Genomic DNA, 12,116 nt, shown 5'->3' with positions numbered 1-12,116 from the left:
GGTGGTGAAATTTTGTCACTTGTGTTAAACGTTGGTGATTCTTGCATGCTAGGATCATCGTTGTCCACAATTAGAAGAAATTATGGAGGAGAGCATTTATCGCCTGGAAAATATATTCCGGTGCATCAAAAACAGAAGCCTTATTTGCGTCGTTGTCGGTTCACTTTCGGTGATAAATTTGAACGGGAGTAGTTTCGGTGGTGTAGGTAAAAGTGGAGGGTTAGAGGATGTGGAAGGCTTATCTATTGGAGTTAGTTTTGGTGTGGGGTTTGGAATATGGCAAGGTAGGTGTAGTTGGGGAGGTGGTCACGGGACGAGGGGTTTGTAAGGATAAAAGATTTTAGGTTTGTAGGGCTGTAGGTGTAATTTATCTTCCAAACGCCTGGCAATTCCAGCTGCATCGTGCAGTGTGGTGGGCTTAAGGACTACTAGTTCAGCTCGTATGTCCGGTTTAAGGCCTGAGAAAAAGCAATTTAGTAGGGTTTGTGGGAATAAACCAGTTATTCGGCTAATAATCCTCTCGAATTAAGTTTGATATTCGGCAACGGAAGAAGTTTGCTGAAGTTTGAAAAGGGTAGCTTCATGGTTCTGATAGATCGAAAGACCAAAACGGAGTTCAACCTCGTGTTTAAAATTCGTCCAGGCACCTAAAAGATCGTTATTAGCACGATGTTGGTACTACGAAAGTGCATCACCGATGAAGTGGATGCAATTAAGGAGAGACGTTCCCGGGAGGAACGTTGTAATATTTAAAATAGTTGTTTGCTTGGAAAATCCACCCGAGAGGGTTGGAGTTATTAAACAAAGGAAGGGTGATTTTTGGGTGATACGGGTGACGGGTGAAGTTGCTGGCTGGTAGTTCTTGATGATCAAGTTGTGGGCGAGGGCGTTCATTGAAGATAGTCTCAGTGTTAAGGGAATCTGAGAGTTCGATGATGGCGTTAATGAGGCGAGCCGTGGTTGCAGATTAGGCATCGAGTTTAGTGTTAATGTTTTCGATAGCTTTAATCAGGGCGTCTAACTGGGCGGATAATTGATTGGTGGTATGGGTTTGGGATGTGGAAGCTGCAGTAGCGACAGCTATCAACTAAGCAAGTTGGTCGGTGACGGAAGGTGGGAGGTCATCAGTGGTAGAGGAATCTTTGTGTGACCGCATAGCGGAAGGAAGAGACAAGAATGAAAGCATCAAGATGATAGGGTCTTGTTTTAGTAGGCAACACTCTAGAGAATTCAGATAGAAACAAGAGATTTTTTTTTGAGAAAAAATTTTCTGATATATTCCAATAATAAAAAGAAACAAACAATTTAAACATGCAGGAGACTAGGCTAAACACCCACGTCCCTTATTTCATGGAAAACATGCGCTACACTATCTAAATGTAGTTATGGGACCGCTTCAAAACGTGGAAATAAAATGGGAAATTGCAAACTAAAACTTGCAGCTTAATAGGCATAACTTGCGGGTTTCATGTGTTCACGCATGGGCCTTCCTTACACTCATACTGGATTGGGCTGGCCCTGGTCGTAACATATTGGATGTTTTTAATTTCAGATGTCTTTGTGCGGGTGAAATTTGTTACGTGCTTGCATCATAAAAACCAGCAAGAATAGTAAATCATTGCATGCAGGCTAAACAAGAATATATTCCTCTTTTATAAACCGCCTAATGGGGATGTTAGACCATTTCCAACAGTTTTTTGTTCAAACCAGTCATATCACTGTCACATCAGCTTTTTTAAAATCCACATTTTTACTCCAACAATACACCTTCTTAAACCATCTTTATATTTCCACATCATCACTTACTTTTACATTTATTTTAAATAAGAATTTTACAATACTATTAAATATTTAATTTTATAATTTTTATTTAAATTAATGGCGAAACACGGGTTGGATGAGTATGACTTCTTGTAACGGTGTGTTTTTTTTTTTTTGCTAGGACTTCTTGTAACGTTTTTTTTTCTAGGATTCTTTGTAATGTGTAGGACTTCTTGTAACCTTTTTCTAGGACTTCTTGTAACGTGTTTTTTTCTAGTACTTCTTGTCATGTTTTTTTTTATTCGAATTAAGCGTTGTAAATTAGATAATAAAATCGTTAAAAAACTAGGTGTTTTTAAAAAACTAGCCGTTAAATAATTTAACCGTTAAACTAGCCGTTACATAAAAAATTAGCAAACAAAAAAATACATCATTTTTTAAATAAATATGAAAATATGTATATGTATAATATTTTAATATATTTTATAAATATAAATATATATATATATGAGTGTGTATGGTGAAAGATGTGTGGGACCCACATTAGGGGGTTTTTGATGGTTTGATTTTTCAAACCTCAAAACTTGGATTGTGGTTTGAACCAACCACTCTAATAGTTTAGGTTGGTTTGAACTAACAAAAACCAACAATTTAAGGTGGTCTTATGGTAAGTAGCATTTAGAAAAAGCAATGCTATTCTTTAGTAATTGTGGAGCTAATAGAGGCCGGCATACCAATCTTTTGTATTTATGAAACCAGTAGCATAAACCTATGACTACTTATCTTTTGTAAGTTGCATAAACCTATGATGCTTATCACCTGTTTTAAGGTGCACATAGTTGATCCGCCTCTGTCCGATGCGGTTTCGTTGTCGTTTGTTTACCTGGAATATGCATATTTATAGCTTGAATCAAAAAAACTGGTTAATGCCCTGTTCAAAACCCAGAATAATGCGTGGTACTAATAAGTAGTCTCTTTTAGTCACTACTTTCCCTATATATTTTACAACAAAATATTATTTTTGGAACCACCCACTTCCATATATGGATTGGGTTATAGCTTACCTTGATTTGTGTGCCCGTTTTTATATGTAACCAGAAAGAGTAGTCGATAAATCATTAAATCACAATACTTTTTTATTTCAATATATAATAGTGAAGTGGCGCTTCCTTGGGTAATGTCACGGGAATCCGGTTGGCCCGCTCGGTTATTACGGTACTCGTACTTGCAATGGCGGATGAAAGAGAAAATCCCGAAAATATTGTCATCATATGCTCAAAAGAATATCTGTATGTGTATTAAACCGACCAAAAATCATAAAAACGAATACCAACACTCATATAACTTCGATAAAAAAATTATCTGTAGAATATCAAGTCAAAAAATTATACGCACTACGAAAATAATAAAAATAAACATCAATACCGGTTTCAATAACATTAGACTAAACGGTGTGGATGCCGTAATGCCGCTGAAGAGATGACCTGGCAAGCGGCGCCGGCGGCAAACACCGCCCCTCCCTTCATGGTGCCGCCCGGCGGTGAAGGGAAATTTCCACGCTCAAATTGCCGCTGAACTTGTACTTTTTGTGACATCTGCCCCGATCCGACCCGACCCAGGTACCCGTTTCTCTGACCCGATCTCTTTCTTTTATAATTTAATATTTATTTATACTTATATTTTACTTTTAATAATAATATATAATTTCCTTCCCGCCTCTTTCTCTCTCTTTCTTTCCGCCGTCCCCTCCCTCTTCCTTCTCTCATTCCGCCTTCTTTTCCCTCTTGTCGCCGTCCCGCCCTTAAGCCTTGTTTCCCTCAACCCTTTGCTTGTCCTTTGGTTCTTCCCGCCTAAGGATGTCTGCAGCTCCACGCGCCAGACTCCTTACATGGAAGCCTGCGTGAAGACATCTTGTTCCTGCGATGCGTGAAGAGAACTCTTCTCGCAGCGCGCTAAGAATGCATGTTCTTCCCGCGATGCGCTAAGAATGTATGTTCTTCCCGCGATGCGCTTAGAATTCTAGTTCACACAGCACGCTAAGGATGTGATTCTTCCCGCAGTGCGCTAAGGATTGTTGTGCCAGCCTTCGCGCTCGCGCACTCAGCCTTCTCGCGCTTAACCCTTGTATCTTCTGTTTTATCCAGCCTGTATGCTTTTGTGTTGCCTTTTCTTCTGAGCTGTTGACCTAACCTATCTAATGTCTGAATAGTTACTTTCGGCGCAGCATGCGTACCAACCCCATTGGTTGGTAGAAAAAGTGACTGACATTATCTTTTGAGATCTGCTTTTGCCATGCTTGACCAGTACCTTTATCTGAACCGCCCATGCTTTTTACTGTTTCCCTGACAGCTTTATCTTGCCCCCTGCAGCTGCCATATCTTTTGATATCTTTACTTTTCAGAACTTTTTACCGTTGATATCTTTTCTTTTACTTTTTGAGATCTTTTCCCCTTTTTCTAGGGTTTGTGTCTCCTAGGGTTTTCCTATAAATAATAATAATATTTTCCTAACACTTCACACACAAAACACTTAATCTCTCTTATTCTCTCTTCCCCCCCTTTTTGCTCTCTGCCGTTGTCCTCCTGCCGTCTCCTCTCTTGCCTCCGTCTTCCTCCTTGTTCTTCCCTGCTTTTCCGGTACTATATATATATTATATATAATAATTTACTTATTAATTATGCTAACTTATTATCAAGACTTAAAACAGATCGTTAAAACAATAATCTTTAATTATAGGTTAACTTGTGCTTGTTTAAAGTTGGTTCTTGCTTTATCTTACACCGCATCGTTTATCAAGTGAGTTATTTCGTATCTAATCCCTTTTTTATTTTAAATGCTTTGGGATGTTCATGTGTTCATACAAAACTTGAGTCTTAAACTGTTTATGAACTTTAGTCGCGCAGTATCCCATGTGTTGAGGACGTAGACTTGGCTGTTTATTTGTATGTGTGGATCATTAACCGTATGGACGGTCTATTCCGCAGTTTTCATGGTACCATTAGATGAACACGGGAGAACATTCGTTTATGGTTTTCTCTTTTGTTTACACATGCACAGTTAGTCTTGTTTGTGAGCTCAATTGTGAGCACTGGCAGTCTTGTCTCTTAGAGTTGGTCCCGATCAGATTACACCCTTGTTGAAAACCAGACATACACATGTTGCGCGCAGATTTATTGTTATCTATGTATTGTATTAAACTTGATTTCTCACCAACACGCAAGTGTTTGACGTTTATTTTAACACATGTTCAGGTTTGCAGTAGCTGTTTTGGAGCTTGTGGACACGTAGGACGTTTTTACTTTTGGACCTAGAATTAAAATGTATCAGGACAAGTTAATGATGTTTGAATGTTATAATTTATAATATATTGATTTATGTTTGATTTATGTTCTTTATTTTCCCCGCTGCGCGTGCGCGATAAAATGTGTATTAATAAATATTGACACCAATAGTGTCACGAGTAATGAAACAATATGTGGCGCCCCGATGTATAATCCGCCTTTGGTCGGGGTGTTACAGATTGGTATCAGAGCTCGTTGACTTTAGGATAGGTGGTTAGACGTAACGGCCTAGAATACCTAAGAGTCCCTTCTCGCGCATGAGAGAAATCTCATGTTTGCGCGCTTATTGTTAATTACTCGTTATTTATGAATATGCTCGCGCTTGCGCAGTATATGGTTTTATGTTTTATTCCGCGATATTTCGATTTTTGTGAATTTCGATTTTTATTGATTTTACTTACATATTCGTTTGTTGGGATTGAAAATCCGAAAAGTCATGGTGATACATGAATAGTTGATTTTCAATTTCCATTTACGATTATGTTCTGAGGTTGGAGACTTGAAAAGTCATGGTGATACATGAATTGTCAACCTCCAATACTCATTTTCTTGTATATTTTATATTGAAGATTGGAAAGTCATGGTGATACATGAATCGTCAATCTCCAATACTCGTTTACTCGTATATTTTAAATTGGGAATTCGGAAAGTCATGGTGATACATGAATTGTCGATTTCTGATTCGAATTTGTTACCTTTATTAAGTCTGCATTTAGGGTCATTTAATCTACTTTAACTTTTGATAGCATCTAACTCCGTGAAACCAAGCTTTATAAGATTAAAACTTTGCGATAAAAACCAAGATATTAACTAAAATTAAAATTTTTATAGAATGCCTCCGCTATCTCGCCGATTTCAGAGAAGAGAAGCCTCGCGCATGCGTAGACAGCAACGTTCCCAGGAAATGGCCGCCGCAATAGCCCAAGCTTTGAGCCAAAACAATACCAACACCTCGAGTTATAACATTAAGACATTTAATGCGGGTAACCCTCCAAAGTTCACAGGTCTTGAAGGAGCCACCGTGATGCTCCAGTGGCTTGAGAAAATAGAAAACACTTTCCTCCATACCCAATGCCCCTCAGAAAGACGAACCCTATATGCTTCCAGTGTCCTGGAATCCAGAGCGCTTACATGGTGGAATGGAGTAGCTCATGCGCGTGGCGCAGAGGCTGCTTCTAGCATGACATGGGAGGAATTCAAGGAGATTCTTACGCGAGAATTCTGCCCTCCCAACGAAATTAAGCGCCTGGAGGAAGAATTCTGGAACTTGAAGCAATACAGCGGTGAAGCGCGCGAGTACGCGACGCGCTTCCATGAGCTAAGCTTACTGGTCCCTCACCTTGTTACCCCTTCCCGCCGAGCCATAGAGAAATTCCTTGGGGGTCTCCCCATGGAAATTCAAGATTCTGTATGGGCCAGAAACCCAGTTACCCTCTCTGACGCCATCGAGTTGGCCGCTGTGCTTAGCGACAACCATGTCAGAGCAGGAACCCTGTTCCTGCGGGGAACTGAGAAGACCAAAACCACCAAAACTGTCCCTGAACCCGCAGAAACCAAACCAGAACCCTCAAACCGTAACAACCTCAAGCGCAGGCGCAAGGCCTATGCGCTTACCAACCCGCCCATTGTCCAGCAACCCGTTTACCAACCCCCAGTTTACGCGCCTAACCCACTGTCAACCTACCCAGCACCTCCTGTAGTCCATAACTATGCCTTAACCAATCCAGCACTCCCTGCCCCGCCAACTAAGAAACCTTACACAGGAAACCATCCCTTTTGCCCAACCTGTAGATTTCACCACCCAACCCAAACCCCGTGTCGACTTTGTAACCGATGTGGCCGTACTGGTCACACTGCTGAGAACTGTAGAGTCCTTCTCGCCAATCCAATTGCGCCAACACCACCAGTCTACCCGCAGAATCCACAACCAACCTACCAAAACCCACGACCCAGATCGTGCTTTAACTGCGGTGATCCCAGTCATTTCCGGAACGCGTGCCCGAGACTGCAAGTGCAAATCACACAAGCGAATCCGGTGAACCAGATTTCGAACCAAGTGACGCGTGGACGAGCTTTTAACATAACCGCGCACCAAGCGCAAGCGAATAATGACGTAGTTAATGGTACATTTTTGCTTAACGGATTTTATGCTTCTGTACTTTTTGATACTGGCGCCGATCGAAGTTTTATTTCTCGCGCGTTTGAGCAGAAGCTTGCGCGACCGCGCAACGATTTAAAAGAAAATTTTTCAGTTGAATTGGCTAATGGCGAAACTGTTTTAATTAACTCAGTGATTAAAGATTGTACGCTTAATCTTAACGAAAACGATTTTCTGATCGACCTCATCCCTATGCCTCTTGGAAGCTTTGATGTTATTATTGGTATGGACTGGCTCTCGCATAATCGCGCCGAAGTTATTTGCGCCAAGAAATTGATTCGCATACCTCGAGAAAATGGTGATCTTTACATTTACGGCGAAAAACCCTCCAGTGGTCTTAAACTTATGTCTTGCGCCGAAGCCCAAAGACTCATGCGGAAGAAGTGTATTGCATTTCTAGCCCATGTGGTTAAACCCGATGAAGGAAAGAAGCTTCGCGATATCCCTGTTGTGCGTGATTTTCCTGAAGTTTTTCCTGATGATCTTCCTGGTATCCCTCCCGCTCGTGAAGTCGAGTTCCGTATTGATCTTGTCCCTGGTGCTTCCCCCGTAGCTAAATCTCCTTACCGTCTTGCACCCGCTGAGATGCAAGAATTGGCCAGCCAACTTCAAGAGTTGACTGCTAAAGGATTCATCCGCCCTAGCTCTTCGCCCTGGGGTGCTCCGGTGTTGTTCGTTAAAAAGAAAGATGGATCGTTTCGCATGTGTATTGATTACCGCGAGTTGAACAAACTCACCATTAAAAACCGGTATCCCTTACCGCGTATTGACGACCTCTTTGATCAACTCCAAGGTGCCTCTTGTTTCTCGAAGATTGATCTCCGCTCTGGCTATCACCAGTTGCGCATCCGCGATGAAGATGTTCCGAAGACTGCTTTTCGAACTCGTTATGGCCATTTTGAATTCTTGGTCATGTCCTTCGGTCTAACCAACGCACCCGCCGTTTTCATGGATCTAATGAATCGGATGTGTAGGCCTTTCTTGGATAAATTCGTGATCGTGTTTATCGATGATGTTCTGGTGTATTCTAAGACCAAGGCCGAGCACGAGCAACATCTTCGGTTAGTGTTGCAGAAGCTTCGAACCGAGCAGCTCTATGCTAAGCTTTCCAAGTGTGAATTCTGGTCTGATGAAGTACAGTTTCTTGGTCATGTTGTAAACAAGATGGGTATTCATGTCGACCCATCCAAGATTGAAGCAATCAAGAACTGGATTACGCCATCCTCTCCTTCTGAGATCCGTTCCTTTCTAGGCTTAGCTGGTTATTACCGGCGCTTTATTTCGAACTTCTCGAAGATCGCTTTGCCTTTAACAGCTCTGACGCACAAAGGTAAACCGTATATTTGGGGCTCGAAGCAAGAAGAAGCCTTTCTAACGCTCAAGCGTTTGTTGTGTGAAGCTCCTGTTCTTGCGCTACTCGAGGGTAATAATGATTTTGTCGTGTATTGCGATGCATCCAACCAAGGTCTTGGTTGTGTTCTTATGCAACGAGGCAAGGTTATCGCTTACGCATCGAGGCAACTTAAGGTTCATGAAAAGAATTATACAACTCACGACCTCGAACTTGGTGCAGTTGTTTTTGCCTTGAAGATCTGGAGACACTACCTTTATGGTACTAAGTGTATCCTCTACACTGACCATAAAAGCCTTCAGCACATCTTTGATCAGAAGGAACTTAACATGAGGCAACGCCGATGGAACGAACTCATCAGCGATTACGATTGTGAGATCCGGTATCATCCTGGTAAGGCTAATGTGGTAGCCGATGCGCTCAGCCGAAAACCCTGCCAACTTAACTGTATCTTGCCGCGCACGCATCTTCACTTTGCGCCGATTCAAAGCAACCTTGAATCGCGTATTCGTGACGCGCAGCGCGCATCCATCAGTAACGGTAACCTTCGCGCCGAGTTAGCGTGTGGCGCGGAAGCACACTTTGTCCCTAATCTGAGTGGAATTCTCTGCTATCTTAATCGCATCTGGATCCCCTTTGATGAGAATCTTCGCGCTGATATCCTGAGTGAAGCACACAAATCTCGGTATTCTATTCATCCTGGCACTGATAAGATGTACAAGGATTTGCGCATTACTTATTGGTGGCCCGGTATGAAGAAGGATATTGCTGTGTTCGTAGCTAAATGTCTGACTTGTTCTAAAGTAAAAGCTGAACACCAACGCCCATCTGGTTTGCTCGAACAACCAGAAATTCCTACGTGGAAATGGGAATGTGTAGCGATGGACTTTATTACCAAGTTACCTTTGACAGCAAGCAAACATGATAGCATTTGGGTAATAGTGGATCGATTGACTAAGTCTGCTCACTTCCTGCCCATTCGTGAAAACTACCGTGTTGAGCAACTCGCGCAGCTTTATGTCAAAGAAATTGTCTGCCGTCATGGTACTCCTTTGAGCATCATATCCGATCGCGATGGCCGTTTTATATCTCGCTTTTGGAAATCTCTCCAATCTGCGCTAGGAACTCGCTTGGACATGAGTACGGCATATCATCCTCAGACTGACGGTCAGTCTGAGCGAACTATTCAAACTCTTGAGGACATGCTCCGATCTTGTGTTCTTGATTTTGGAGGTAATTGGGATTCGCACCTGCCTTTGATTGAGTTCTCTTATAATAACAGCTATCATTCCAGTATCGGTATGGCCCCATTTGAAGCACTTTACGGTCGTAAGTGCCGCTCCCCGATTTGTTGGAGCGAAGTGGGTGAAGCTCAAATCACAGGACCCGAACTTGTTCAAGAGACAACCGATAAAATCGCCAAGATCCGTGATCATCTGCTGACTGCCAGAAGCCGACAGAAGAGTTACGCAGATCGTAGGCGAAAGCCTCTCGAATTTCAAGTTGGTGATCTTGTTCTCCTCAAAGTGTCGCCCTGGAAAGGTGTTGTCCGCTTTGGGAAGAAGGGTAAGCTTGCTCCTCGTTATGTTGGTCCATTCAAGATTCTCGCGCGTGTGGGAAAAGTTGCCTACAGACTTGACCTGCCGCCCGCGCTCAGTAATGTGCATCCAACGTTCCATGTATCCAATCTCAAGAAGTGTTTAGCTGACGAGAACCTTCACATTTCACTCGATGAAGTTCAAGTTGATGAATCTATGCATTTCGTTGAGAAGCCTGTTGAGATTATGGATCGCGAGGTTAAGCAAACCAAGCGCAGTCGTATCCCTATCGTGAAAGTTCGTTGGGAGTCCAAGCGCGGAGCCGAGTTTACATGGGAAAGGGAAGATCAAATGAAGATCAAGTACCCGCACCTGTTCTCTGCGCAACCTACTTCGAGATAAATTTCGGGACGAAATTTCTTAAAGTAGGGGAGACTGTGACATCTGCCCCGATCCGACCCGACCCAGGTACCCGTTTCTCTGACCCGATCTCTTTCTTTTATAATTTAATATTTATTTATACTTATATTTTACTTTTAATAATAATATATAATTTCCTTCCCGCCTCTTTCTCTCTCTTTCTTTCCGCCGTCCCCTCCCTCTTCCTTCTCTCATTCCGCCTTCTTTTCCCTCTTGTCGCCGTCCCGCCCTTAAGCCTTGTTTCCCTCAACCCTTTGCTTGTCCTTTGGTTCTTCCCGCCTAAGGATGTCTGCAGCTCCACGCGCCAGACTCCTTACATGGAAGCCTGCGTGAAGACATCTTGTTCCTGCGATGCGTGAAGAGAACTCTTCTCGCAGCGCGCTAAGAATGCATGTTCTTCCCGCGATGCGCTAAGAATGTATGTTCTTCCCGCGATGCGCTTAGAATTCTAGTTCACACAGCACGCTAAGGATGTGATTCTTCCCGCAGTGCGCTAAGGATTGTTGTGCCAGCCTTCGCGCTCGCGCACTCAGCCTTCTCGCGCTTAACCCTTGTATCTTCTGTTTTATCCAGCCTGTATGCTTTTGTGTTGCCTTTTCTTCTGAGCTGTTGACCTAACCTATCTAATGTCTGAATAGTTACTTTCGGCGCAGCATGCGTACCAACCCCATTGGTTGGTAGAAAAAGTGACTGACATTATCTTTTGAGATCTGCTTTTGCCATGCTTGACCAGTACCTTTATCTGAACCGCCCATGCTTTTTACTGTTTCCCTGACAGCTTTATCTTGCCCCCTGCAGCTGCCATATCTTTTGATATCTTTACTTTTCAGAACTTTTTACCGTTGATATCTTTTCTTTTACTTTTTGAGATCTTTTCCCCTTTTTCTAGGGTTTGTGTCTCCTAGGGTTTTCCTATAAATAATAATAATATTTTCCTAACACTTCACACACAAAACACTTAATCTCTCTTATTCTCTCTTCCCCCCCTTTTTGCTCTCTGCCGTTGTCCTCCTGCCGTCTACTCTCTTGCCTCCGTCTTCCTCCTTGTTCTTCCCTGCTTTTCCGGTACTATATATATATTATATATAATAATTTACTTATTAATTATGCTAACTTATTATCAGACTTAAAACAGATCGTTAAAACAATAATCTTTAATTATAGGTTAACTTGTGCTTGTTTAAAGTTGGTTCTTGCTTTATCTTACACCGCATCGTTTATCAAGTGAGTTATTTCGTATCTAATCCCTTTTTTATTTTAAATGCTTTGGGATGTTCATGTGTTCATACAAAACTTGAGTCTTAAACTGTTTATGAACTTTAGTCGCGCAGTATCCCATGTGTTGAGGACGTAGACTTGGCTGTTTATTTGTATGTGTGGATCATTAACCGTATGGACGGTCTATTCCGCAGTTTTCATGGTACCATTAGATGAACACGGGAGAACATTCGTTTATGGTTTTCTCTTTTGTTTACACATGCACAGTTAGTCTTGTTTGTGAGCTCAATTGTGAGCACTGGCAGTCTTGTCTCTTAGAGTTGGTCCCG

Source organism: Bidens hawaiensis, unplaced genomic scaffold (genome assembly GCF_021521415.1).
Source record: "Bidens hawaiensis isolate Kalapana, Puna unplaced genomic scaffold, B.hawaiensis_p1.1 tig00032019_1, whole genome shotgun sequence".
Taxonomy (NCBI): Eukaryota; Viridiplantae; Streptophyta; class Magnoliopsida; order Asterales; family Asteraceae; genus Bidens; species Bidens hawaiensis.
The sequence above is the reverse complement of the archived record's forward strand: the minus strand, read 5'-3'. Positions refer to the sequence as shown.